This window comes from Lepidochelys kempii, chromosome 4 (genome assembly GCF_965140265.1).
Source record: "Lepidochelys kempii isolate rLepKem1 chromosome 4, rLepKem1.hap2, whole genome shotgun sequence".
Taxonomy (NCBI): domain Eukaryota; kingdom Metazoa; phylum Chordata; order Testudines; family Cheloniidae; genus Lepidochelys; species Lepidochelys kempii.
Window position 1 is genome coordinate 53,195,748 of NC_133259.1, and position 23,728 is coordinate 53,219,475.

Genomic DNA, 23,728 nt, shown 5'->3' on the forward strand with positions numbered 1-23,728 from the left:
GCCAAGGTTCCAACAGCAACATTGACTCTCAGCTGTCTTGTACAGGGTGTAACAGAAACTTTTGCTATATTATAGCATTTACTGCTGATAAACTCATAATTTAACCTACACATTTTCTACTTCATTGTCATCTTCCAACTTGACTAGTGTGAACTGATGGGAATTATTCCTACAGTTGGAGAGGTTTCAGCTGGCAAAAACTGACTTGCCTTCAATGTAGTTGGTTCTGAGTGTGAGAGACAATATAATGGATTTTTAATCTCTTCCTGAAAAAAATATTTCCAGTCTAATATGTTAGCTGGCAGAGTTTTCCTACAAGTAGATTAAATACAGTGTAAAATATAATGAAGAATACAATGCTACTATCTGTGGTTAGAAGTCCCACACTGAAGGACTGGATCAAGGACATTTTTGGAATGTTTTATTATCTACTGTGAGTGGGTTGAAACCGTTACAATGAATACAACATGCCAAGAATAACTGCGGCAAAAGAAGATAAAACAATTTTCACCCCTTTCTTTGGGCTGGGGAAATATATCCTAACTTCAGTCAAAAGTGACAATCAATCCCATCCACAGGGAAGACTCTCAGACCACGCGCTTTACTGAAACAGGCAAAGCCGGCTTAAAAAAACATCATTGCTTCAGGTGCACTCTTTTCACTCTTTCCAAACTTGCAAAAGCAAGACCGACCAGCTGAAATTCCACACACCTCGCTTCAAACTGCACACTGTTGACATACAAGGCTCTCATCACTGGGGGCAGGCAAGAACATTTACTCAGGCTTAAGGAGATATATCCTAGGCCTCTTATAGAGAGAGACAGATCCTGATTTCAGCTATACCAGGGTAATGCCATTGACACCAGAAAAGTTACTTTAGATTTACACTGGCATAGTTGAAATCAGCATGTGGCACAATCTCTTTTAGAAGTTTTATTACAAATAAACAAACTCACCCCAAGGTTACATACCGTAGTGAAGAATTATAAACCATGAAAGAATGTACATTTGTTTTCAAATCTATTTTGTATCTTCTCTATTAAAAGGGTCCATCCTCATAACTCCAAGTGTTTGCAGAACGATTATAGAAACCCCCCCAATACACTAGACTTTTCTTCCTGAAAGAAGATGGGGGGCGGTCAGGGGATGGGAGGGTTGGATAGGCGTAGGAGTCCTGGAGGGCCTGTCAGGGGGCAGGGGTGTGGATAGGGGTTGGGGCAGTCAGGGGACAGGAGCAGGGGGGTTGGATAGGGGGTGTGGTCCTGTGGGGGGGCAGTTAGGGGTGGGGGGTCCCAGGAGGGGGCTGTCAGGGGACAAGGAACAGGGGCGGTTGGATGGGTCAGGAGTTCTGAGGGGGGCAGTCAGGGGGCGGGAAGTGGGAGGGGGTGGATGGGGGTGGGGAGGAAGGCTGTTTGGGGAGGCACAGCCTTTGCTACCTGGCCCTCCGTACAGTTTCGGAACCTCGATGTGGCCCTCCGTCCAAAAAGCTTGCCCTCTCCTTCTCTAAATAGTACATCTAGCCTATAGAATGAGAGACTAAAGAACCAGGGTCAAGTAGGGATGGAAAGAATAATTTTACAAAGTTTAGAATATAGCAAGAAATACTTTAAAATCAGAATCTTTATTGCTTGAATTACCAGGCTCCCATGCAGAGAAATATTTGTACTCAAAGGTTACCTGCCAAAAGGGTGGAGAAAATGCTTTCGCCCTTTTGTAACTGTGATGGGGTAGTCTGCCCCTTAAAGGCTGTAGTGCCTAGAGGACAGCCCAGCCCACCACATGGCATGGTCTTTTAAGGGTTTGCAAGGTCCAATATAAGGACCGAAAGGGGATATGGATAGCCTCAATGAGGGTATTATTGACTCATAGGACCTGAGTTATTGAGTTACTGAGATGGGAAACTGAGGCAGGAATGCCTGGAACTGCAGGACAGTTACACCTTGAAACAGTAACCTAGAAAGAATTGGCTTATCTTCCTCCTGAAACTGGGTTCAGACAAAACCACACAACACCGTCCCCACCCCCCCACCCCAATACATCTGGGCAATTACTCATCTGCAGAAAAAAATTCCTATTTGACCCCTGCAAGGGACCTGCTGAAGCCCTGAAGCATGAGATTTAATTGTAGTCATTGTCTTAATGCAGAGCTGCAAGCATTGAGCAGCGCAGGCCATCCTGTTCTCCCTAGGGCCCATGAAAAAAGGAGATTAACAGGGGGATTCATAGACTCCAAGGCCAGAAGGGACCTGCCTGACCCTCTGCGCCCACAGACAGCATATTTTTAGATATATATCTAATCTTATTTTAAAGACTCTAAGGCATGGTGATTCCACTGCCTGGAAAGCTGTTCCAGTGGTTAATTACCCTCCCGCCCAGGAAATTGCATCTTGTTCCAGGTTGAGTTGTCGAACTTTGATTTCAAGTCATTCGATCCTTTGCCTTTTGTCAGTAAGACTGAAAAGCCTCTTACTGTCAAATATCTTTTCCATGTGTACACAATGATCAAATCACCTCTCTGCCTTCTCTTCAGCATGCTGAATGTTGTCTGCTTAAGCCTTATAGTTTCCTAAAATCTTTGGGGGCTGAAGACCCACACATGTTCTATACTTCAGTTCTTCTACGCATTCATTTGGCAAAGCAATCTACTAATAACTATTGTTTTAGGGATAAAAAAGGAGTTCTCAAATATTCTCATAGTATGAACCATATCTTACTACAGAGTAAGTTTCTTGGACACTTCTCCCATTCCTAAATCACATGGCACAGGCATGTTAACTATACCAATTGTGTACCCAGAAAGCATTAGCAAGGTAGTTAATACATTTTTAGCTTCTTTTCTTGGGGTTAAGCAATTGGAAACAAGAAAGAGAGTACAGTCTGACCAACCAGCTGTCTCTAGACTACCAGCAAAGGCTTTGCAGACTGCATTTCAAGGGCCAAATACTGCTATTTTGCTACTCTGTCACTGATTTATTTTTGGGTTTTATAGCACCAGCCTTCTACCTTAAGTGTGCCGTAGTAATTAAACAGAAATTAGTACACATTTCAAATTGCCAATGCTCCTATAGTACAAACCCACCACATAATAACAGCCATCCCAAGTCAAGCTCCCTATAACCAGGTCCATAGGTTCCAGAGATTGAGGTGGGGTGGGATGAGGGGGACGTATGAACCATTGTACCTCCCCTTTAGAAAACTAGGCTGGAAGGGAGCCTGCTGTGGACTGGCCCAGCTGGCTGGCAGCTGGATCCCACTGTGTGTTATGTTGAATGCAGCATGCCACACAATGGCCAGGTCCAGCTCTGTGTTGTGCCACACACAGGCAGCTCGCCCTTCACCAACCAGCTGCTGAATTGGGCAGCAGCTCCTTTTGGCTCTGGGGACCGGCAAGGTCCAGGAAGTGGGGTGGACCTATCATCCAAGGGTCTTGGATTCACCAGCAGGGTGATAGGCTCTGGGATGGGGGGCATCCTTCCAGCACAGTCATCAACCTACAGTTACCTGGAGTAAAATGGAACTGCAGTCTCTCGGCTGTCTGTCTAACAAAGCATCTGAGCAGCTAAAGAGATTTCTAAGACTGGCTACCAAACCTACTGCAGTCTCCAACAGGCAGTATCCAGGTGAGGTCACTGATACATGGTGATTCACGTAGCCCATTCTCAGTAGTAGACTAGATGTTAATTTCCCACACAGCAAAATGTCTGCCTCAAGCCCAATCTCATGCATCAACCTTTGTCAAATGACATTCCTTTGCTGACCTATTTCATTCTAACTTCTGGTGGCTGGCAGTTGATCATCTGACATAGAAGATGCCTTCTTGTTGTAATGACTTTATATAAACTCTGGATTTTTTTACAGGAGATAAAGATAATGAAGTTGCCGTCATCTGATACAGTTCCCATTCAATTTCAATCACATGGTTACTTATGTTCTGTAAATTTTACAGTATAGTAATTCTAGTTAGAGTGACCTGAGCATTTCTCAAATGCGGCCAATGTGGGGGTTTTTCTTGCGGCCACAGCCTCTTGGGTGGTTATTGGGGCGTGGGGAGGAGGGGCAAGGGACAAAGCTGTGGCCCCTCTCTGGAGACACAAAATCTGGAAGAGCAGACAGCCAATAAGTTTCCTACCTTCCCAGGGGCGGTGGGGTTGGGCTTCAGCCCTTGGGTGGCAGGTTCCAGCCACGGGGCTTTGGGCTCCGTTCCCCAAGATCACCACCCCTCCCATCACCTCTGGCCTGTGCTGCCTCCCCTAGTGCCCCGTTGCCCCTGGCTCTCACTGCCTCCATACCCACCTCCCCATCTAGGGCTCAATTTGTCCCCGGGCTTGCTGGAGCTGAGTAAGTCTGCTGTGAAAAGTGATATTTGTGTGTTTGTTAATACCACTTTGCACAGCAGACTTAGTAGCTAGCAAGTCTAAAAAAAAAGCAACCAAAAAAAGCAAAAGAAACAATAAGAAAAAAGACAAGAACATGCAAAGCACCTTATTTGTGTTTCTCTTCTGTTTAGGTCCAGTAAAGAATAGAGACAACCGTACATTATTTTTATTATTGAGTCTGCAAAAAACCCCAAACCCTACATAAATAAATTACAATGATTTAGACATGTATATGTGAATATTCATTTGTTTTTTCTAAAGTGAATTAAGTATTTTAGGAAAAATTGTCAGAGCCACTCTGAGGCCACCAAAAATTTTGTGAGAACCCCTGCCATAGAACTCCCTGTATAAGTTACTATGTGGATTTTAGATGTTACCAAACTTTCCTGAAAATGACACAAATGAGTCACTTTTCTGTGCATTTTCTAATCAAATAGGTTATCAGAATAAAAAAAGGACAATGAATTTGCTATAATACTTACTTATTGCAACATAATTATACTAGCAGTTGCTGCTGCCCTCTCCAGGGCTTCCCCAACTTCAATAGTTCATTACAACACTCAGCCTTTGCTAACTATTTACCCAGCACAGATTTGCATTTTGCATTTGAATTTAACAATTCCTGTATGTTTAGTACTGTGATCTAGAAATCTCTTATCTTGTGATATCAAAATTCATATCCCAAGTACCATGCACTGCATAACTGGCTCTGAGGTTGTTCTTGTCTGTAGTGCATATCTGCTGATACCAATATAAATCTGTCAGTGGATTGATTTTTTTCATTTTGCACTCCTTTTGAAGTTGTATTTTCAGCATTGGTTTGGATCATTTAAGCCAAGGGTGGACAAACTTTTTGGCCCGAGAGCCACATCTGTGGGGTGGGGAAATTGTATGCAGGGCCATGAATGTAGGGCTGGGGCAGAAGGCTGGGGTGCGGGAGGGAGTGCAGGGTGTGGGAGGGGGTGTGGTGTGCAGAAAGGGGCTCAGGGCAAGGGGTTGGGGTGCAGGAGGGGTGCGGGATGCAGGAGGAGGCGTAGGGCAGGGGGTTGGGGTGCAGGGTGTGGCAGGTGTTGGGGTGCAGGAGGGGGTGCAGAGTGCAGGAGGGGGTTCAAGGCTGGGGGTTAGGGGGCTCAGGGCAGGGGGTTGGGGTGTGGAGTGCAGGAGGGGTTTGGGCTCCGTCCCGGCACCGCTTACCTCGAGTGGCTCCGGAGTGACAGCAGTGTGCAGCAGGGATAAGGTAGGCAGGGATGTGGTGCCGTCCGCTTTTGGGAGCGACGTGGGGTCAGGGCAGGCAGGGAGCCTGCCTTAGCCCCACTGCACCACGGGGCTGGCAATCCCGTGGGCTGGATTAAAAGCCCTGATGGGCCGGATCCGGCCTGCGGGCCATAGTTTTCCCTCCCCTGATTTAGGTTCACCTGGAGAAAGACCATAGGGTTGGAATGCTGTGCTGTGTCATGTGTGGCTTGATATTTTTTATTTACTATTAGAGATTGCAAAAAGAAAAGGATGAATCCGATGAAGTGAGCTGTAGCTCATGAAAGCTTATGCTCAAATAAATTGGTTAGTCTCTAAGGTGCCACAAGTACTCCTTTTCTTTTTGCAAATACAGACTAACATGGCTGTTACTCTGAAATCTATTAGAGATTGTAATTAATAAATTTATTAATATATGATAGGACTGGGCTTGTTACTTTTTGGGGTGCACTCGTTCTACTTTTGTTTAGCAGTGCTTTGCAGTTGTTACTCATCACTCATATGGCATTATAATCTCTGGATTAGAGTTCAGTCTCTTTGCAATTTTTACTGCTGATAATCAAACAGCAACAGAAATATTTGTGTATGCCTCTCATCATCATGAGCTGAAGTACTGCCAACCCAGAGAGAGATTTCTGCTCATGGTCTTACAGTCAGAACCATGGGTAGTAATTACTTGCAGCATATTTACTAGTTTTGATAATTTTGTCATGAAGCTTCTGTGCTTTTAAATACAAAACGTATACAATTAAACATAACAAGTCAAATACATTTTCATGTACTAACATTTCTGCCTGTAATAAATGCTGATTTAGGCACTCCATGGGAAAAGAGTAGTTATAGTTTGTTGATGTACCTAATGAAAGGGTTCATTGTAGTCATTAACAATGCTCTAAACGCACATAACTTGCCAATCCAAGTTTCTTTTCCTTTGATGAATATTTGGCTACAACAAGCCATGTCTCCAAATAATACAGAAAAAGAAAGTTCCCCTGGAGTATTTGCAGTGTCTGAGAATTATTCGTTTCTTTCATTGCTTAGGGCTATGCCGGGCTCATGAAAGATCAAAAAGTATTTTGTAAACACAGGTTGGTAAACGAGGCTTATTTCTGACCTATAGGGTAACCAGCAGCCACAAAGCAGATGTTATCTCTGGGAAGTGATGGCACCCAGCTATTAAAAAGGAGACTGTAGTTCATGGGGGCAGAGTGAGACTGTTCCGTATTTAGGAGATGTTGCCATAAGTGAGACACTCTTAAGCCTGCATTCACCTGGAGGCTATAGCTTGTCTGTCTCTGACCTGTCTACCAACACCTTCAATTTCCTCTTACTCTCTTCTCCCCTTGAGCTGAAAATCCACACCCCACTCAGTGCATGTATTGCCATTAATGTGAGGCTCAGCTTTTCACCCCGCAGCCCTGCTTAATTACCAAAGGGCAGCACTAAAAGAGAAGTCCGGGGTTAACTGAAAGTGCATATTGTGCATGGCTAATATGCTAATTATCATATTGCCTCAAAGTCTCCAAACATTGTCCAAATTCATAGCAATTTTGTACAGTAAAGTTACTTTAAAAAAATAACTGTTTTTATGGCCTAGATCTTCAGGACAATCAGTTTTTATGGGAATGGAACCTACTCTTCCCCATAGTGCATATTAGGGCTGTTGATTAATCAAAGTTAACTCACGTGATTAACTAAAAAAAAATTAATCACAGTTAAAAAAATTAATTGCAATTAATCACAGTTTTAATCGCACAGTTAAACAATAGAATACCAATTGAAATTTATTAAATATTTTTGGATGTTTTTCTACATTTTCAAATATATTGATTTCCATTACAACGCAGTATACAAAGTTGACAGTGCTCACTTTATAATATTATTTTTGATTACAAATATTTGCATTGTAAAAATGGCAAACAAAAGAAATAGTATTTTTCAATTCACCTCATACAAGCACGGTAGTGCAATCTCTTTATCATGAAAGTGCAACTTACAAATGTAGGGGTTTTTTTGTTACATAACTGCACTCAAATACAAAACAATGTAAAACTTTGGAGCCTACAAGTCCACTCAGTCCTACATATTGTTCAGCCAATTGCTAAGACAAATAAGCTTGTTTACATTTACGGAGCTGCCTGCTTCTTATTTACAATGTCACCTGAAAGTGAGAACAGGCGTTCACATGGCACTTTTGTAGCCGGCATTGCAAGGTATTTACGTGCCAGTTTTGCTAAACAGTCGTATGCCCCTTCATGCTTTGGCCACCATTCCAGAAGACATGCTTCCATGCTGATTATGCTAATTCAAAAGATAATGCATTGATTAAATTTGTGACTGAAATCTTTGGGGGAGAATTGTATGTCTCCTACTCTGTTTTACTCGCATTCTGCCATATATTTCATGTTATAGCAATCTCGGATTTAACAAAACACAAAGAAGGTACCAATGTGAGATTTCTAAAGATAGCTACATCATTTGACCTAAGGTTTAAGAATCTGAAGTGCCTTCCAAAACCTGACTGGGATGAAGTGTAGAACATATTTTCAGAAGTCTTAAAAGAGCAACAGTCTGATGAGGAAACTACAGAACCCAACCCACCACAAAAGAAAATCAACCTTCTGCTGGTGGCATCTGACTCAGATGATGAAAATGAACATACAGGAATGCATCCGACTAAGTGGGTATTCATCCATGAAAGCTTATGCTCCAATACGTCTGTTAGTCTATAAGGTGCCACAGGACTCTTTGCTGCTTATACAGGAATGAACATTCCTTGTCTGCACTGCTTTGGATGGTTATCGAGCAGAAGCCATTATCAGCATGGATGCATGCCCTCTGGAATGGTGGTTGAAGCATGAAGGGACATATGAATCTTTAGCGTATCTCACACATAAATATCTTGCGACGCCTGCTACAACAGGGCCATGCGAACTCCTGTTCTCACTTTCAGGTTGTCATAAATATAAAGGGAAGGGTAAACCACTTTGAAATCCCTCCTGGCCAGGGGAAAGCTCCTCTCACCTGTAAAGGGTTAAGAAGCTAAAGGTAACCTCGCTGGCACCTGACCAAAATGACCAATGAGGAGACAAGATACTTTCAAAAGCTGGGAGGAGGGAGAGAAACAAAGGGTCTGTGTGTCTGTCTATATGCTGGTTTCTGCCGGGGATAGACCAGGAATGGAGTCTTAGAACTTTTAGTAAGTAATCTAGCTAGGTATGTGTTAGATTATGATTTCTTTAAATGGCTGAGAAAGAATTGTGCTGAATAGAATAACTATTTCTGTCTGTGTATCTTTTTTGTAACTTAAGGTTTTTGCCTAGAGGGGTTCTCTATGTTTTTGAATCTAATTACCCTGTAAGATATCTACCATCCTGATTTTACAGGGGGGATTTCTTTATTTCTATTTACTTCTATTTTTATTAAACGTCTTCTTGTAAGAAAACTGAATGCTTTTTCATTGTTCTCAGATCCAAGGGTTTGGGTCTGTGGTCACCTATGCAAACTGGTGAGGCTTTTTATCCAACATTTCCCAGGAAAGGGGGGGTGCAAGTGTCGGGAGGATTGTTCATTGTTCTTAAGATCCAAGGGTCTGGGTCTGTAGTCACCTAGGCAAATTGGTGAGGCTTTTTACCAAACCTTGTCCAGGAAGTGGGGTGCAAGGTTTTGGGAAGTATTTTGGGGGGAAAGATGCGTCCAAACAGCTCTTCCCCAGTAACCAGTATTAGTTTGGTGGTGGTAGCGGCCAGTCCAAGGACAACGGGTGGAATATTTTGTACCTTGGGGAAGTTTTGACCTAAGCTGGTAAAGATAAGCTTAGGAGGTTTTTCATGCAGGTCTCCACATCTGTACCCTAGAGTTCAGAGTGGGGGAGGAACCTTGACACAGGTGATACTGTAAACAAGAAGCAGGCAGCATTATCTCTTGCACATGTAAACAAACTTGTTTGTCTGAGTGACTAGCTGAACAAGAAGTAGGACTGAGTGGACTTGTAGTCTCTAAAGTTTTACATTGTTTTATTTTTGAGTGCAGTTATATTTTGTACATAATTCTACATTTGTAAGTTCAATTTTCATGATAAAGAGATTGCACTACACTACTTGTATGTGGTGAATTGAAAAATACTATTTCTTTTGGTTTTTACAGCGCAAATATTTGTAATAAAAAGTAAATATAAAGTGAGCACTGTACACTTTGTATTCTGTGTTGTAATTTAAATTAATATATTTGAAAGTGTAGAAAACATCCAAAACTATTTTAAATAAATGGTATTCTATTATTGTTTAATCGTGCGATTAATTGCGATTAATTTTTTAAATCTCTTGACGGCCCTATTTTCTCGATGTTTATAAAGATTGCATTAAGTTTCCTGTTTTTTCTTTCTTGTAATCTATCACTTCCTGGTTCTGGTTGGGAGTCTTGGGCCTAGAAGTTACAAAATATCACAGGAAGGTACTAATAGCTCATGTGCCCACTGAGCCATTTTCTTTAAATATTCCTCTACTCTGTGGTGCTCCGGGAGGCTGGCCTGAATATGCTCCCATGCCTGAGCTGTGGGAGAAGAGAAGCCAAGCCAAGCCAAGCCAAGCTGGGCTGCAAAGCTGTTGCTGCTCCAGTTCATTACACATAACTAGCTCCTGCATCAAGGGAATTGGGGGCTACTTTACAGACATGGGAAGGAAGAGTGTGGCCCACAAGGAACTGCCTGACATGTTACCTACAGACTCAGGAATAAGTGCAATGCAGGGTGCGAGGGAGGAAGGGTGATGCAGTTTTCACTGTCCTCACCTTTTCTTTGTGCACCCTGTGAACTACTAGTGTTGTCACCTCCCCGCAGCTTGGGAAACCCCAACCTAGATTGCACAGGATGTGGTATTGTTGATTCAGGCGATGCCTTTCCAAGTTGCTACTGAACCAATGCCCTGGGACCTCTGCTGCTAGAGCTGTATCTATTCGCATGAGAAGTAAGGCGGAGGTAATTAAAAGTGTCCCATGACACTTTTATTAAGAGTTAACGGCATTGTCTGTGGTGTCCTGGTTGAACTCCAACTCCACTAATACATTCTGTCTACTTAATTCCCTTTTCAGACACACAATGTTAAGAATACAGCACCTGCCAGAATGGGGTTAGTGTCTCTAGGTGTTATGGCAAGAAAATATGTCTATTTGTGTGCATGCAGTTCTTTGCAAGGACATGCTTGGTATTTAAAAAGATGATTGCACCTGTAAATCTGGTGCCTGGACATCTAGATTATTTTAATTGAACATGGATTTATCTACCTCTATTTGAAACATCTTGTCCATATTGAATAATCTGAATAATCCATAACATTATAGGTTTATTAGATAAGAATAATGTTTTTATGGCTAAGGCACTGGCCTTGGATTTAGGAAAACTGGGTTCTAATCCCAGAACCACCACAGACTTCCTGCATAATCTTGCACAAGACATGAGGGTATGTCTACACTGCAGCTGGGGGTGAACGTCCCAGCACAGGTAGTCAGACATACCTAAATAGCAATGTAGCTATTGCAGCATGGTAGTGGAATGAGCTAGCCACCCAAGTACAAGCCTGCTCAGCCCCCTGGGTCTGTGCTCGTGTGGCTAGCCTGTGCCACTGCCCAGATGATAACATCCACACTGCTATTTTTAGCACGCTAGCTTGAGTTGAGCTAGAGCATGTCTGTTGACTAGGGCTGGGAGGCATGCTCCAGTTCCAGTATAGACATACCCATAGGGTCTGATTTGCAGATGCTCTGAGCACCCATAATTCCAAGTGAAGTTAATGGGACCTGTGGGTTCATGGCACTTCTGAAAATCAGGGCCTTAATTTGTATCAATTCCTTATCTGTAAAATGAGGCTAATGCTTCCCTACCTCAAAGGAGAGTCATGAGGATATCTATAATATTAATGAATGGCTCAGAAGCTATGGCGGTGATTGCCACAGAAAAGCCTATACATTGGCACATAAAAATCTGCATTATCTAGTTATTTTGATTGCCTATTTGATAATTCTTTTAAAACTAATCTGACTTGGCAAAGTGTGTGGGGGAAAAGCAGTTATTTCCACAGACAGGTGGTTTCTAAGAAGAGCTTATTTTAATACAGATCTCAAAATTACCCTGTTTACACAGCAGTTTGCAGCTGGGGTAATCTGATCTAGATCCCGGCAGGGTTACATGATGCTATAAAGGGTGAAAATAAAGCTTAAATATCACTCTTATGTAAATAGTGCTGGCTGTTAAGTCTAGATGTGATTATTCATATTATATTTATATCTGTACCACTTACAGTAGTGGAAGATGGTTGGTGTAGGAACACTTAAAGATGCTAAGAATATTCTCCTCAATCCTACTGGGGCCCATTTACTGGCACGGAAGTAATAAACCTGCTTTTAGCAGCTATTTAATACCACTAACTGAGGGAACTGCATATTTTTGGGTAATAAACTGACCCTCAAAATTAGAAACCTGAACAAATCAAATAAACCTGGGTGAAAGTAACAAAATGGTTAATGCACTAGCTTTCTGTCTCTGAAGCCTCTAATTCATATCCTGTTTAGGGTACAAGTGAGATAAGTCTGGTATTCTCAGCCTACTCACATCTGTAAACCACATTTCTAACAAGTGTGGCGTTCTTAAGAGGATCCAATGGGTAGGCACATTGTAAATGTTGCAGCCTATATGTTAAGACCTAGGTGCTTTATTTGGTAGAACTATATGGAGATGACAGCAGAATGCCCGGCTTCACTGCTGTCGGTGCTAGTCATGATTTTTTTGTGATTACTAAAATCACTAAGAAACTGTCTACACTAATTCCTGTTATGTTATGGGACCTTGTTAATAATATGGTAATTCTCTGACAGAGTGAAAACATGATTCTGTCTTGCACTTTAGGTGGCGGTCAGACCATATCCCTGAATCATGCCACACTCTGGCACATTTGCAGGGCAATAACGTGGTTCATGTTAAATATAGTTCAGTCACAAGCATTTCCTGATAGTCTCTTCCTTGCCTGACTGGCCTTTTCCTGAGAGCTGTTCCCTGGGCATGGGCTGAGAAGAGAAGTATCCAGCCCTCTTCTCATTGTGCATCATGAGATGCCTCAGCTTAATGTTGTAATGGACAAGTCTTGACCTGATGAGAATTACGCTGAGGATCTGGCTTCCTGTGTGTTGGATCAAACATTGAGGCTCAGCTCAGGGAAGTCTAAATGCAGCTGGCTCAGCTGGGGTTTGGACTTTCCCCTAGCCCTAACTGGGAAATTGGATAGAGTGGGTGGAGAGAAGGTGAGAGAAGATAAGAGTTGTTTGTGATGTCAGATGACCACTAAGTTCATAGTTTTTTCCATTTCTTGCATATGGTTAAGTCAAAAGTTGGCCATCACTTCTGATAAAATTGCAAAATATAGTTTTTTAGCCTTGATTTTTAATACTGATGGCACTGTTTTAGTAATGACAAAAATCGTTAGAGATTTTGTGATACCGCTATGTGTGCAATTTTCAATAATAAACAGGAATGTGGATTTGAGTATCCCCCCCACCCAAATATTCTTGTTTTCAGAAAAGTAGCTGTACAGATATATTTGGACCTTCCATTATTCTTAAAGGAGAGCTGAGGAGTGAAAGACTGGTTTTGTGTCCTTTATGAATTATCTTATATAAAGTTCTAGATTTTTTATTTAATGAACTTTGAACACTAATGAACACTAGTTGTGTTAGGGCAGGGTGGAGCAATGAAATATCTGGACTCTCTGATGTTCCATGGTTTTGCTGGAGGTCTTCTTGAAAAACTCTGATGTGGTTGGGAACTCTCAGCCTGTAACTGAAAGAGTGGGGATGTTTGATTTTTATTTACACTGCTTAAAACCCATTTTAGTATTCAGTTTAACTCAAATGCCTGATAAACTGGACGACTCACTTCCCCTCTAAATTAGTTATATTTCACTTTCCTTTATAGCTGTTGTGTCATCATAATCTTACTAATTCTCCATTTGTCTGCTGAGACTTCCACCTAAAGGTCTGAATCTTCACTGTAAAAGAAAGGCCAAGAAAACAGCCAATAAAACAGTGCTTGTGCTGTATGCAAGGTGCCAATCTGAATTCCTTGAACCAGTTACAATAAATCTGTATTGAGAAGGGAAATGGGAGAAGCCTCATTCCACAGAACCCTTATGGATATTAGCGTGGGTATGGATGACATTTTAACCGCTATTTTCTTTTTGAAGGAAAAAGGCTCAAACACATTTTCAGGTGCACAAGCCCTGAGCATTGGGTATGCAATTCTACTTAGTCTTCTGAAACCGACACTAATTTCAAACTCTTCTTCTCCTTTACAGAATCATCCTTATTGAAAATCCTCTGTGCCTAAGAATTGAGAGCTATTACCAGTAGATGCTGCCCCCTAGTGTATTTTGTTTAAACTTAGGCCTTAATTTTTGTTGTGGGTCATTGGTAACTATACAAAGACCAATTTTAATTTAACTTGGTTTTCTTAAAAGAAGATTTTTTTTAAAAAAGAGAAGGATAGTGTTAGGTCAACGTTTAATTTATCAGACCTCTGTTCTTAAAGGAATACTAAGCAAGAGACAAAATGGATGCAATGTATGAAGATAAGAATTAGATGGAATAATGGTAGGGATCAAAGCATAAGGCAGCATGGTTATCACTTAATTGTTGTTTTAATTAGTGTCAGAATTCTAGCTTCTCAAACATCTAAAGTTGGTTGAATGTTTTCCAATGGAATGTATGTCAAAAATGCTATTTTGTCAAAAAACAAGACAAATTTCATTTCGGAAAAAAGTGAAAAGCATTTTGATAAGGTCAAAATACTCCTTTTTGACATTTTTGGAATGGAACATTGATTTTTCATTTTGAAATAACTTTGTTTAGAAATTTATTTTCTATTATACAAAATTAGTCTAAAAAACAAAAACATTTTGATAGATACAAAAAGAAACATGAAATTTAATTTTTCAGGATATTTTAAAGTGTTGTTTTTGTTCCGATTCAAAACTAATCAAGTTTCAAAACTGCACAATTTCCCACAAAACAAATTCTAGTTCCCACAGAGCTCTAGTAACATCATTTGAAGTGACCAGCTTTTTAGGATAAGGCATCGAAGTTATGTTATTTATGCCATGGGTAACTGTGAACCAAGTTTCAAAACACTGAATTAAAGGAGAATACTATATAGTGTATATTTGTAGATAACTAAAAATTAGATACATTAACTTTATTTTAGTGAGCAGGCTACAGGGATAAGTATGTACATTTTCATCCAGTGTATGGAGATGAGAACTCTGTCACTGATAAGACAAAACATTGCTATGCCTGAAAAGAATCTGTAGCCGTATTAATTTTGAGCTGTGATCTAATCAATGTGCATAAATTAGACAGTCAGGCCAAATTAACAACTGAAATTAAAAGAGAAAAAATCCTGGTGCTTTGGGAAGGTCTTGATGATTCAGCAAGTAGGTGGCACTCTTCCCTCTGAGTCAGTATCAAACTACTGTGCCACATCATGTTAGTGACACTGTGCTATTGGAGGTGCTTTCTTTCCAATGACAAGAAAAACTGCTGTCCTGGCCACTTAATTTTATTAAAGAGTCCATGGCACTTTCTTCAAGAAGAGGTGTATTAACCTCTCTGTCTTGGCCACATTCCATTTTGGGTATTCTCATCTATGCTACTTTTATCATTATGTTTAGCCCTTCAGCTGGGTAAGGTATTTTTCTGTCTCTGTTGTTGTGCAATGTTATTGCGCATTGTTAAATTGCTTCTTTGTTTCACTACAGAGCTGGCTGCATTTTCATGGTAGATTAAATGAACCCTGTGCATAGTTTGCATCTTTCTTGTTAGTTTGGAGTGTGCTCTTGGATATAAATAACAAAACAAAAACTAAAAAGCAAAATAAGTTATATAGTTATATCTTTCAGCCTGACTATAATGAACGGACAGTAATTTGTAGTGGTGTGGATTGAATTCAGAGGTGATGTGTGTTAGTTCACTTTAGACCTATTTATACACACTCTCTTCACATGTAAGTTTGATGTAGCTTACTTGTTAATGAACTGGAAAAAGGTGCAAATTAAAGTACATTTTTCTGGCCCCATAGGGTAAAAGCAACTTTCACATGAGAGGAGTGGATATAAGTATGTTTAAAGAACTAATCCAAAACTCATTGAAGTCAACAGGAGTCTTTTCATTAACTCCATTCATTTTTTGCAAAAAGAAAAGGAGTACTTGTGGCACCTTAGAGACTAACCAATTTATTAGAGCATAAGCTTTCGTGAGCTACAGCTCACTTCCTCAGATGCATATCGTGGAAACTGCAGCAGGCTTTATATATACACAGAGAATATGAAACAATACCTCCTCCCACCCCACTGTCCTGGTGGGAGGAGGTATTGTTTCATATTCTCTGTGTATATATAAAGCCTGCTGCAGTTTCCACGATATGCATCTGAGGAAGTGAGCTGTAGCTCACGAAAGCTTATGCTCTAATAAATTGGTTAGTCTCTAAGGTGCCACAAGTACTCCTTTTCTTTTTGCGAATACAGACTAACACGGCTGTTACTCTGAAACCATTCATTTTTTGATGAGATGCTAAGGACTCAATCCTGCAAGGTACTGAACACTCCAGGCTCGATCTTGCCAGGCAGTTGAGCACTTGTTTATCTTTAAGCAGACTGCTTTGCAGGATCAGAGCCAGAGTTTTCAGCAACCTTGCAGGATTGAGCCCTTTGTGAGTTTAACTGCCTCACACACTATGTCTGAATCTAGCCCAGTGCAAACAGACAAACATGCTATGGATCTTTGTGTCAGAAAACTCACTTGCCGTGGGGCTGTCACAAAATATAACTGAAGTGGACTGGATGACTTGGGGATGGTACTGATAGAGCCTTCTAGCTACCTGCTTAGAACCTAGCAACGCCTTATAGGGAGAAGGAGAAAGTTGTTTCATTACGATCCAATGGAAGTTAGATGGCTCACATGGAATTTATTCCCATTTATACTAACCTACTAAAAAGACCACACATCTCAAGACTTGGGGTGCTTTCGATGTTAAACATACATTTCATTTCCAAGTGAACGTGTCCACATCAGCAAGAAAAGCTAACATGGAAACCATCCTTCCTCTAAAAAAGCTCATCATTAAGACATCCAAGCCAGACAGCGCCACTCCATCCTAATGTAGTTGAAATCTTCCAGTGGAAATGAAGCTTCTGAGATCATAGAATCATAGAATATCAGGACTGGAAGGGACCTCAGGAGGTCATCTAGTCCAACCCCCTGCTCAAAGCAGGACCAATCCCCAATTTTTGCCCCAGTTCCCTAAATGGCCCCCTCAAGGATTGAACTCACAACCCTTGGTTTAGCAGGCCAATGCTCAAACCACATCTCCTGAAAACACTATGGGCTAAATCTTGCTCTCTGCCATACTGGTGTACAAGGAAGAGAGGCAGAAGGGAATGAGGGCACAAGCCTTTTTCCAAAACCTATAGGAAAAGCAGGCTGGTGTGTCACTATAGCTCTCGAGAGCTGTAGGAGAACAGGTCCTAATCCATCATCCCAGGCGCAAGTCGTCTGTTGGTGTGCAGGATAGGACGTAGGGGGTTGTCTAGCTTCCAGCCAGCTGGGCACATGCCTAACGTGGTCAGCATCAAGAATTTCATATCATCAGGGTGGGCATACTTTGCTGAGCTCAGAGATTCAACAACATGCTCACCAGTCTTGTACTCTGGTTCTCCTTGTGGGTTTCTACCAGGCAGCAGGGACATCTGTAGTTTCCCTTGCTGCACAAGCCGGGACAGGATTTATTCTTGTTCTCTTAAAGAAAACGTGGGGAAAACAAGAGATTTAAAAAATTCACTCCCCTATTAGTCAGATTAGTGGAAGAGCATGGAGAAAGAGGGCAAGTGCCAGTGGTATTAGCAGCCTCAGGAGGCAAAGCAGGTTGGTGCCGGAGGGAGTATGGTCCAGATGCTAAATCTAGTGAAGTTCATAAAAGCACATTGGAATACACCAGAAATATCCCTAGCATCAGGATTCCCAAGAACACTAGCTATAGCAAGACTTCTACTAAGTGCTGTCGAAATGTAGCTCAAGTAACTAATATGTTGACTACTTCAAAGGTTCACGAGACTTAGTCTTGCCATATATGCACACCAGGAGCTTTTGCTGCTCTAGAGAGAATAATAAACACTGTTCAAAGTCTGTGTGCTCAGACTTCATGTCTAGAGTTGACAAATGAGTGGTATAATTCTGCCTCAAAATATACCATGAAGCAGAGGGATGATATATGTCCCACAGGAAATAACAGAGTAATGGATATGACTCTACTGATTATGCTAGATCTTTTAAGTGCCAGGAGAATAGCAAATGGTCCATGAAGAATGATTCTGCTAACCCTAAAAACAACTCCTCTCTTCCTCATCTGCACCCCATCACTATAGCTATGATTTATTACTGGGTAAGTAGCATGTTGCCAGATTTCCTCCTCCCTTATAATAAATTGTGCAAATCGCTCTTGAACTGATTTATACCACTTGCTTCTATTGCCAGTTCTGGTAGTTTGTTTCTTATTTCAACTGACCTTTGTGTAAATTCTGCCTGAATTGCTTCTAGGCTAGGCTTCTCCTTAAATCCTGTGGGCATCAGCACTTGTCTCCAGTCTTTCCATTGCTGGCAATAGATTTCTTGCTAGGCAGTATTGACTAGTGATGTCAAGGGGTCAGTCTTGTCTTTGTTATCAGCCCTAACAGCTGATTGGCAGTTTATTCCATGCTTTTCAAGAGCTTATGAATCAGCATGAGACTCTCCTCAGAAAGTTTGCTTCCCTATGTGGCCCTAGCGAACTTTCACTTGTAATATTTGGTACTGCTAAATCTTGATGTAGTCTGGTAGTGCACATATGCATTGATCCAATTTCTTTGGTGTCCTTTCGGAAATCTGGTGCACAGAATGGCACACCCAATAACATGCTCCAACTATCTGCTTGTCACCAAGTGCCATCAAGTGGCAAAATAAGTTTTACAGTTTTCTACTTTGCATTGACACATTGGAGTGTTTGCTGCCAAACATGCTACATATGGATTCATTGTGTTATCCACAGTTGCTCTTTGCAGGTCTGTCATTTTCTGACCTCAGTATCAGACTAGCCCCTTTGATTAATGTTAAAGACATGGTTAAATGACAAAGTTTGGGTACAAATCTGGATTTTCCCCAAAGCTCAGATCCAGGGTTTCTGTGAGATCCAGTCAAAAAGAAAAACTCAGATGTGGACTCAAACTTTTATCAAGTTTGAGGTGTTCAGATCTGGGATTTGGTTTTGGGACCATATCTACTTATTTTTGGTGCTTAATCTCATTATTGCTAAAATGAATTACAATGAATTGCTAGGGATGGAATTTTCAGAAGGGCTCAGCCCCACAATTGGGGCTAGTGTTTCAGAAGAGTTCAACTCCCATGTAAGCACTAACATAAATGACTGGATTTTCAAGAGCTCATCACTGTGGGTGCAGAACTCTTTTGAAAATCAGGTCAGAAGCAGCACAACAGGAGCTACTGAGCACTGATCTCTGAAAAACCTGACCCCAGGTCCTGAGCTCTTGAAAACTAGCATGGAGCTATTTGGAAGTCTGGCTCCAAACCTTTTGTGGATTTGTTCATCTTATCCCAGAATACTCATTTGCTTATCCTTTGCCCCACATCTGTGCTATCCTCTGATTTCCTCATCCTGGGGAATTATTTTCTCATCCTTGTGATTTTACATAGCACAGTTAAATAAAAGACCGTTTAATATTGCTGATCCTTTTGGCACTCCACTTGTTACTATCTTCCCCCATCAGGATAAAATGGGAATAAAAGCAAAGCTTTTCTTTTTCAGGGATAAGGAGGGCAGAAAAAACTGGAATGCTGAATAGTGTTAAAAAAGGTAAGCGGAGGTTGAGAAGAATATTGGATTATGGATGTATGCAGCATAATTGCATACATGGAGGATAAGAGGTAGGGCTTCCAGCTAAAATAAAGTCTGTTTGTATGTAATGTGATATGAAAAGGAAACTGAGTACTTGTGGCACCTTAGAGACTAACCAATTTATTTGAGCATAAGCTTTCGTGAGCTATAGCTCACTTCATCGGATGCATTCAGTGGAAAATACAGTGTTTATATACATAGAAAACATGAAACAATGGGTGTTACCAAGTAACACCCATTGTTTCATGTTCTCTATGTATATAAATCCCCCCACTGTATTTTCCACTGAATGCATCCGATGAAGTGAGCTATAGCTCACAAAAGCTTATGCTCAAATAAATTGGTTAGTCTCTAAGGTGCCACAAGTCCTCCTTTTCTTTTTGCGAATACAGACTAACACGGCTGCTACTCTGAAAAGGAAATTGTATCCCTATAACACTAATTCAATGAATAAGCTACGTGTATATTGTGAGAAAATGCAAGGAACTATAAATAAAATGACTGTGCAGGGTAGTAACTACACAGCTAAAACTTCTATATATAAATGTATTTTGTAAAACAGATCCTTTGTCACATGTGCATAATACTATGAACAGAAGACTGTTATATATCGATTTCTCTGTTTGGGTTTATTGATTGTAGGCTCCAACCTTCTCCCTTCCTCATTCAGAACCTTTAAAGAAGCTGTAATAATTTTGGTCATAAACTTTAGGTAAGTGATCATTATTTCTCTTTTTTCAGAGAAAATTCTTTGGTAAACTACTTGTCTACCTATCACTGCTACCATGATGCTAATGACATTTGTGACTTAGTACCACAAAGTAGAATCAGATGTATATCACCTCAGATGACTTAGACAAATCCTAAATATTTGCATAATTGTGGGCAGTGAAACAAATCCCTCTACAGGGCTTGGTGTATTTCAGAATGACAGGTCTGTGCTCTATTAAATGGAATCGAAGGAAATTTTACACATTTCTTAATCTTTGAGAGAAACTAAAGGGGACTTTTGAAAATCATTCTAATTCAAGAAATACACTGGAGAAGTACTTGAGCTGTCTTCAGTGGCTCACAGTACTACCTCATTCCTCCAAGATGTTTCAGTGATATTAGAAACATTTGGATACATAGGAGTTCAGATAATTCACCGGAGAACATACTAGGACAGAGGTGTGTGTGTTGTATGAACAGAATATTTCTGTATATGTTATGCATAAGAGTTCTCTCAGTGAGCAATTCCTATCTGGAGGGGTCTGAATTCTATTTTATTTTCATTCTTCAAGCACCAATTCCAAACATTTTCTAAGATTATTACTGTATAAACTGCCAGGCCCTCACTTAGTCCTAAGCAAAACATTGAGGTCCTTTCACGCTTCTCCATGGCTCAAAATAGGGGAGGGGAAAAGGAGAGTCACACACATACTGTCACTGCAGCATAGACATGGGATAAGCCAATGGGGAGGCAGCTTATGGTTAAGTAGCAGTGAGCATTCTAATACAAAGCGAAGATATGCCTTCAAGTGACCTGTTCTTTCCTTTTAAATATTTTATTTATTCCCATTTTATTCTCTCCAGTCTTGCATAGTCTCTTCTCTTTTTTTTGGTTCAAGTCCACAGTAAGATTTTTTTTTAAATGAGAAGAACTGCTGGTATCCAGCTTCTAATGGGAAAAAGCACAGAGTGAGGCTCCAACATTATTCACCCTGATGCAGTTAGAACTAATTGCTGTGATCCCTCCTGTTGGCTTTTAAATTAACAGCCAACTGTAGGAGAATCAGCACCGCTTTCAGCGGCCAGAAGCCCTTCACAACAGCAACCCCTAACATTGTTTAATTTTTACAACTTTGAGGTCACAGAAGAGGCCACTAAATGATTCAATGACTCTGCATAGGGTGGGGGAGGCTGGATGATTTGTTTCTGATTTAGGATTTAATTTGAACAATCTGGATTTCCCCATTAGCATATAATAATCAGCACATTGCACCAATTTCCCACACATCATTTTCACTGGACTGCCAACCTTATGTAAGCAGTGTCAGGATGAGCTCCACCCTGACATCTGGTGGTGAGGTGTGGCAAGTTGTGGAAAAGAACTTCAGGGGCTGATCTCATTTGCATAGGCACACCCACCCCACCTAGAATGAGGCCATAGCTGCCCAAATGGTCATTTTGGCTGCTGTGGGATCCCCAGTGTCTCTGTTATTGGGGCAGGAAGAATAAATTGTTATTACCCTGATTATGGGAACTGTGCTTGGAACTGTACTTGGCCTTTTGTTATGATGGAGGGACTCACCATCAACTAAGTAGCACTTGCTACGCAAGGGTCATGGGTTCCAAAACTCTATGAATGGAGAGAGGCTGGGGACAAGTATTAATACTTGGTGGCATGGGCCCCTGGGTGAGGGCCTTACATGCTAATTGCACTTCCTCCTCTCTCCACTGTGGAATATCAGAGCTAATTTTGATTCCATTAGGAGTCTAGTTACAGGCTGCTGAGCTCACTTTGGGCTAATAGTGCACCAGCACTGAGGCTCCCCTACTACAAGCTGAATTCACCAAAGAGCTGAACTGACTAAGAGCTGAAATCACTGAGCATTGTGTTAAGTAGTGGGGGAGCCTGAAGATCTATTGTGGAGCAGTTTGTGGGATGGCTGGAGTGCCTTGTGGACAGGCTGGTGGAGCAGTTCATTGGACGGCAGGAGCTGCTTGTGGGACGTGGAGCGGAGCAGTTCGTGGACTGGCTGGTGGAGCAGCGGAGCCGAGCGAAGCAGTTCGTGGGGCGGCTGGCGGAGCGAAGGCCTATGGAGCTGTGGGGAGGTCAGCTTCAGATCATGTAAGGTGCCCTTACCTCTCCCCCCCCATCTCCACCCAGGTTGGGAGGTAAACCTCTGCAGATAAACTTTCGAACTCTGGGGCTGCCCTGACCAGGGACAGAGACTTTTGGGTCATTGGACTTTTGGGACTTTGGGTGATTTGGGGTTGCTGGACTCAAGAACCAAAGGGAAAGGACACGCCCCAATTTGCTTGGGATGGTTTTTTTTTGCTCATGGGTTGTGTTACGAATCCAGTTGGTGGTGTTTCCCCAACATAATGCCACATTGTTTCTCTCTGTTATTAAAAGGCTTTTTGCTACACTCAGACTATGTGCTTGCGAGAGGGGAAGTATTGCCTCTTGGAGGCACCCAGCGGGAGTGGTATATATTTGCCCCAGGTCACTGGGTGGGGGCTCGAGCCCGTTTGCATTGCGTTATTGGAATGAATCCCCTAGATATTGAACCCAGCCCTTGTTGCTGCCAACTCTGACGGGCAGAAGGGTTACACTTAGGAGCATGTGTTTAGACAATGAGCACTTGAGCCACTGAGATCTATTTTGAGTGCATTGATCACATCAGCTCTTGGTTTCAGTCATCTTTTTTTAATTTGTATATCATTGTTAGTCATTTTCCAGGATTAACATGCACACAGGCCACACAATTTAGCCTTGTAGCATCTCTAGACAGTTATAAATATTATTGTTACTGATTTATAAATATATATATAAAGTTACTGATCATAGGAAACGTTTTCACTAGAAGATGAATTATTTTAAACAGAATATAGTAAAGTAATATAAAAGGGCTCCAGGAAATCAAATATCAAAATTCACATTTTCCTTCCCTCTCCCCAATTTTCTACATTCACATACATATATTTTATAAGTGATAAAATCTCACATATAGAGAAAAATATTTATTTATTGAACCAGTTTCTGGCTGCTCCTATTCTGCAAAACATATGTAACATAAACCAAAACACCCATGTTAATAAAAAATAAACCCCAAAGCTGATTGAAAATGGGGAAATATTTTGCAAAGATTTTCATGAAAAAATTGTCTTGTTGTTTGTCAAATATTTTGAAATGTTTTGACCAGCTCTAGGAAACTGTGTTGCGATAGGGATCAGTACAGCGACCCACTTTATTTGATTTATGCAAAAAATAAAATATTCTATCCAGTGTTCTAGGTGCCCCTGAGATAAATTACAAAACCAAATAAAATTAGACCGCACACTGAAAAAAAATTCTCCTCCCACTCACAGATCTGATGTCTGTCAAAAGCCCAACTCCACAGCCTGCATA